The sequence below is a fragment of the Limulus polyphemus genome, unplaced genomic scaffold (genome assembly GCF_000517525.1).
Source record: "Limulus polyphemus unplaced genomic scaffold, Limulus_polyphemus-2.1.2 Scaffold147, whole genome shotgun sequence".
NCBI classification, from domain to species: domain Eukaryota; kingdom Metazoa; phylum Arthropoda; class Merostomata; order Xiphosura; family Limulidae; genus Limulus; species Limulus polyphemus.
The window spans coordinates 976,819-983,042 of NW_013665757.1; the positions used below are offsets into that span (position 1 = coordinate 976,819).

At 35.6% G+C, this 6,224-nt stretch overlaps 1 protein-coding gene across 1 annotated transcript in view; it reads left to right on the forward strand.

The window, feature by feature from the left end:
• Positions 1-3,865: 3,865 nt before the first annotated feature.
• The window catches only part of LOC111084004, a gene marked incomplete at its 3' end in the record, with an annotated part of 10,561 nt that continues 8,202 nt past the window's right edge, over positions 3,866-6,224 (forward strand). The window contains exon 1 of the mRNA XM_022380774.1: positions 3,866-4,185. The remainder of the gene's footprint in view (positions 4,186-6,224) is intronic.

Genomic DNA, 6,224 nt, shown 5'->3' on the forward strand with positions numbered 1-6,224 from the left:
TAGCTTCTATTGTCTTGGGTCATTGTTTAGAACCAACTCGTTAAAATGTAATGTTATAATGAGGTTAAGAAATGGCATAGAAAGCATGGAGCAGTGTCTTTTATTGTATTATAATGAATACAAAACGTGAACTATACCATTCAGGTTGAAAACATCTCTTCCAACTATTGAAATTAGTCTTAGAATAAGAGTACAGTTTTAGTTAGATAGGCCCATATCTCATACCTGATACACGCATTTTGGGAAAGACGATCCACTGCTGTCACAGATTCAACAAGTTCTTCACTTGCATCCTGAACCTGGAGTAGGTTAACAGCTGGAAGATATAAGCTTATTAGACCGAGATGTTGAAAAACTTTTAGCTGCTTTAGAGATCGAAGATGTTTCACAGGAAGATGAAGCAAAGAATTTCCTTATATCCGTTAGTGACACTTCTGAAAATAGAAAATAGAATACAAATATTACAGCTTCACTACTCTGTGTGCAATAAAGTAATTTTTTTATTATCATTGAATATAAATCATTATTTACACGATTGATGAACATGGAAAAAATATGGATATAACAGAATAAAGAGAAAAACAATAATGAACAAATCAAAAGGGATTTGCGGATGTTCAAATAATAAGATAAAAAATATATCAAAGGAAAACAGTAATTAAAATATATCGTACATAGGCTATTTAATTAAGCAATTGTACACGTCTGTTTGATTTCCTGGAAATTAGCGGTTGTGGACCTAATAGTTCCACAAATTATAACGAAAGATTGCCCGGAGTGTATAAAATCAAATATTCACCCAAGTGTCTTATAATGTTGTATCATTACTAGAATCGTCAGTTTTTTATTACTTGTACTATCTTTACAATATAAAAGTTGGGGTTGACTCCACAATGTATTTATTTAATGCAAGCATTCAAGCTCATTCATGAACTCTTCATCAGGAGAGAGACAAATTCAATATGGCACATGGTACTGTTAAAAGTATGTTCTCTTGAATACTATCGAGAAACTTATTCGTAAACTAGCTTTACTGTAAAATACACTAAAATATCTATACGCAAGGTTTAACGAGTTTTCTTAAAGTACGTGCTGTAAAATGTGCATTGGTGATTTTGAGGTCTTTACAAACTTATCAGATTACTTCCGGCATTTTCTAAGCAAGAAATCCGTTATCTGGTGGGACAGTGGTAAGTTTATGAACTTAAAATACTAAAGTCCCGGGGTTCGATTGCCCACGGTACACAGAGCAGACAGCCCAATGTGGCTTTGCTCTAGTACAAACAAATACAAAATCCCTAACTCATTTTCTTTCCACCAAATTATTAGAATTGATTTAAAATTAAACCTGGGTTTTTACAATGATGTTAGTTACTTTAAAGACAAAAATAATTGTAGATTTCGGTACAATCTGATAAGGACCTTAATAATCTACGTGCTCCCAGTGGCACAGCAGTATGTCCGCGGACTTACAACGCTAGAATGTGGGTTTCGATACCCGTGGTGGGCAGAGCACAGATAGCCCATTGTGTAGCTCTGTGCTTAATTACAAACAACAACAACAGCTCGTATTTGTTTTTATAGTGTAAAGCTATGCAATGAGCTACTCTGTCCATCAAGAGTAATCCAGCCCCGAATTTTAGCTTTGAAAGTTTGTAAAATTACCGCTGACCCATTGGGGATTTCGTAAGGAAAAATGTAAAAGGAAAGTAGCGACCTTTATCGCGGAATGTAATGAATATACTTGTATCATATTTCATAATACAAAGTATCTTATAGATATATAATTTTGAGGCCTGAAACAATCTGAAGCAATCATTAGGTCGGGAGTCACCTTTAACCTCTTTCAACGTGGAAATATTCGCTCAAAATATAAACAGAATAATCTTACATTTTCAGAAATTACGTGTTTATTACTTAATCAATTCTCTCTTCTGTCGTCTCTTTTGTCAAGATATACTTTGTAAGGTTTTTGCAATAATATAATCGTTTATTTAGAAACACAGAATACACAAAAGACTAGTGAATAATTTGTATAATGCACTAGTATTTTATGTGTGAATCCTTTATACGCAGCATTACCCTTTGTTTTCATGCTACCGTACATATTATCGATATAAAATCGTAGAATATTGTTCCAAATGCCCTGTATTACTCCCCACAATTCGTGTTCCTTAGGAAACAATCAGAGAATGCCACATCCAGTATAACTCTTATAAAAATACCAGCGTACATACTCTACCCAGTCGAGCCCGGCATGGCCAGGTGGTTAGGGAGCTCGACTCGCAATCAGAGGGTCGCGGGTTCGAATCTCCGTAACACCAAACATGCTCGCCCCTTTCAGCCGTGGGGGCGTTATAATGTGACAGTCAATCCCACTATTCGTTGGTAAAAGAGTAGCCCAAGAGTTGGCGGTGGGTGGTGAGGACTAGCTGCCTTCCCTCTAGTCTTACACTGCTAAATTAGGGACGGCTAGCGCAGATAGCCCTCGTGTAGCTTTGCTCGAAATTCAAAAACAAACAAACTCTACCCAGTAGTAGTAAAGTAAATCCAGTCAGTGTAGAAATCAATACGTTTTGTAGTCAACAATACGTCATACGAAAAATTGTGGGAAGATCCAAGGTTAACAGGTAGCGGTTGTAATGTGAGACTCAAAAGAGGATACGTGAAGCTGTCAGTGTTAAAAATATAAGTGGTCGAGTTGGAAAAATAAACTCTCCAAAAGTAACGTAAAATGTCTCGAAATTTATTCCTTACGAGATAAACAACGGTCGAACATAGATATTATCAACAACACTGCTACAAGTACAGGCGATGATATCTCGAGAACAGTAAGATACGCTTTAGCATAAAGTGATCTCAATGAAAGACTAGTTACTCGAAAAGCGTTATTGAGAAAAAGTAACTAACTCAAAATGCTAACAGAGCATTAGACCACAGATGTGGAACAATAAAAATAATTATTCTGCAACAATCAACAACAACAACAACTTATTCAACATCAACAGTGAAGCATGGTGTGGGATCAGCATAAGTTTGAGGCTGAATCTCAGCCAATGATGTTGATGATCTACACGAAATTGATGGCACCCTGACTGCTGACAACTGCATGCTGATTCTGATCCATCAATGCATTGAATAACAACCAGTCACAATGTAACTTTTCAACGCATGACTTTATTCTGGTGCAATTGTTTTCACGTGATACCCTTTTCCTATCTCGTTTCCATAATTATTTCAAATACTGAATATAGGTGTGTAAGCATATACTTGTACGTGTATCTTTTTTTTTGTCCTCTGACGGGACAATGGTAAATCTACGTATTTACAACGCTAAAATCTTGGATTCGATTCCTCGTGGTGGACACAGCATTTAGCCCAATGTGGCTTTGCTCTCAAACAAATAAAGTGTCTTTTTTGTGATAATTAATCGGATACATGCTAATATACAAACATGTCTGCATCATATTGTAAAATTAGTTATGCACATAAACATTAAAACATCATCAAGTTACCTGAACATTTCAAGATATTGTTACATAATCGAGTGATATTACCAGGGCAAGAAACTTCTCCTATCAAGTTTCAATTAATTAAATTTAAGAGAGTTCCACATATTTTTCAGAGAACAGGGTACTATATATAAAATGTATGATGTTGTTCTGTTAAATGACATACAAAGGTAATAGATTACGATAAACAAAGGCTTACTTTTACAACATTTAAGATCTGTCTATCTACCTTCTAGTGTTCCTGTTTCAGAGTCCAAAAGAAAACACAATGTTGTATCATCTGTAGTGCATGACATTTACTCCGTCAGCTTGAGTGACGTCATTATCAGTTGCTTTTTAGGGAACTGCAAGAAGACACGCGATCAGAACATGTCGAGCTATCAGTAGATATGTTACAACTCACGTGGCCTGGGGACGGTTTCCATAGTAACTAGCGTGCTCTTCAAGTGGTAGCGTGATGCATAGTTAATTGAAGCATAAGGTAAGACTAGGCCGGAGAACACGAGATTTGCACAACGAAGGAAAAAGGATAATGTTTGAACTATCCTACTACAAGGTCTGTTTCTACGTATAAGCACGGACGATCGAACAATGGAACGAGAAATACACCACTTATGCTATCTTCTATTAGGTATACATAATACTGAGTTCTTCAGCTATACCTCCACTCTAGGTAAGTTGCAACGATAAGTATGATGCTATGTTTAAACGTTGTTCCACTATGTTGTGTATTCAATCTCCTTATTTATCTACTTTTATTAACTACTGTATATTCTAATGTACATGAACGTTAACAGCATGTTATCTTTGATATAAAATTCAAAAGTTACTCGAAAATTAAACTACTATGCTTTGTTTGTAGTTAAAAGCAAAGCTACACAATAGGCTATCTGAGCTGTGCCCACCAGGGATATCGAAATCTGGGTTTTAGCGTTATAAGTCCGCAGACTTGTCGCTGTGCCACTGGTGGGTGGGGTGGGGACAAACTATTATGTAGTTCAGTTTTTACGAACTTACAAAACTATTGCTGCCTATTTAGTGTCATAGAAGACAGCCTGTAATACAGAATCCAGTAACGGCTCAACGAACTTACAAAACTATTGCTGCCTGTTTAGTGTCATGAAAGACAGGCTGTAACACAGAATCCAGTAACGGCTTATCGAACTTACAAAACTATTGCTGCCTGTTTAGTGTCATGAAAGACAGGCTGTAACACAGAATCCAGTAACGGCTTAACGAACTTACAAAACTATTGCTGCCTATTTAGAGTCATGGAAGACAGGCTGTAAAACAGAATCCAATAACGGCTTAACGAACTTACAAAACTATTGCTGCCTATTTAGAGTCATAGAACACAGGCTGTAATACAGAATCCAGTAACGGCTTAACGAACTTACAAAACTATTGCTGCCTATTTAGAGTCATAGAACACAGGCTGTAATACAGAATCCAGTAACGGCTTAACGAACTTACAAAACTATTGCTGCCTGTTTAGTGTCATGGAACACAGAATCCAGTAACGGCTCGGGAATTGTTTTACAACTTTTTCTGTAGCACTCAGTTCTACCGTGGATGTATTTTGAAGACTCGATCTTAAGTCAACAGTGAGAAATTGGGGTAAAACTTAATTCTTACGTTGAACGAATTAAAATTTGTTCAGTACTAAAACTTCACGTGATTTATATATAGAAAATAAAATAAAATGTTGTCTAATTAATTTTATAGGAATTGTTAGGATGTCTGGATTTTTAACATGTTAAATCTCTTAGTGTTTCTAAAACAAACTGTATCTTTCTTTTGGGTTATCAACTGTGAAAACTCACTCCTTGCACACGTTCTGAAAAATAGTAGAGTAGCTGGAAAGGCTAAAGTAGTTAAGACTACAAACCAAACTGCCTATCAGACTATTCTGATCCTTATTATTTTGAAAGGCAGCTAAAAAGTTAGACTATCTAAACCGCCTCTTCTCATTATCTTTGAAACTATCTTGATACGTATTGTTTTGAAACGCAGCTGAGACGCTAGAGTAACTTAAACTTTTTACCAGATTGCCTCTGTGATTATTCTAATCCGTATTGTTTGAAGCGAAATGACAAAATTTTCAAGATGCATAACTAAACATATCAAACATGTTACCTTTGAACTTTGAAACTATTACCAGCCATGGAGCATGTAGATGACGAACTTGAAGACTATACAATATCCGATAGGTTAAACACTACACAGTATATAGTAGGTCACATTAAACACTACACAGTATATAGAAGGTCAAGTTGAACAATATACAGTATCTAGTAGGTCAAGTTGAACACTATACAGTATCTAGTAGGTCAAGTTGAACAATATACAGTATCTAGTAGATTAAGTTAAACACTGCACAGTATATAGAAGGTCAAGTTGAACAATATACAGTATATACTAGGTCAAGTTGAACACTATACAGTATCTAGTAGGTCAAGTTTAACAATATACAGTATCTAGTAGATTAAGTTAAACACTACACAGTATATAGAAGGTCAAGTTGAACAATATATAGTATATAGAAGGTCAAGTTGAACAATATACAGTATCTAGTAGGTCAAGTTGAACAATATACAGTATCTAGTAGGTCAAGTTGAACAATATACAGTATCTAGTAGGTCAAGTTGAACACTATACAGTATCTAGTAGGTCAAGTTGAACACTATACAGTATCTAGTAGATTAAGTTAAA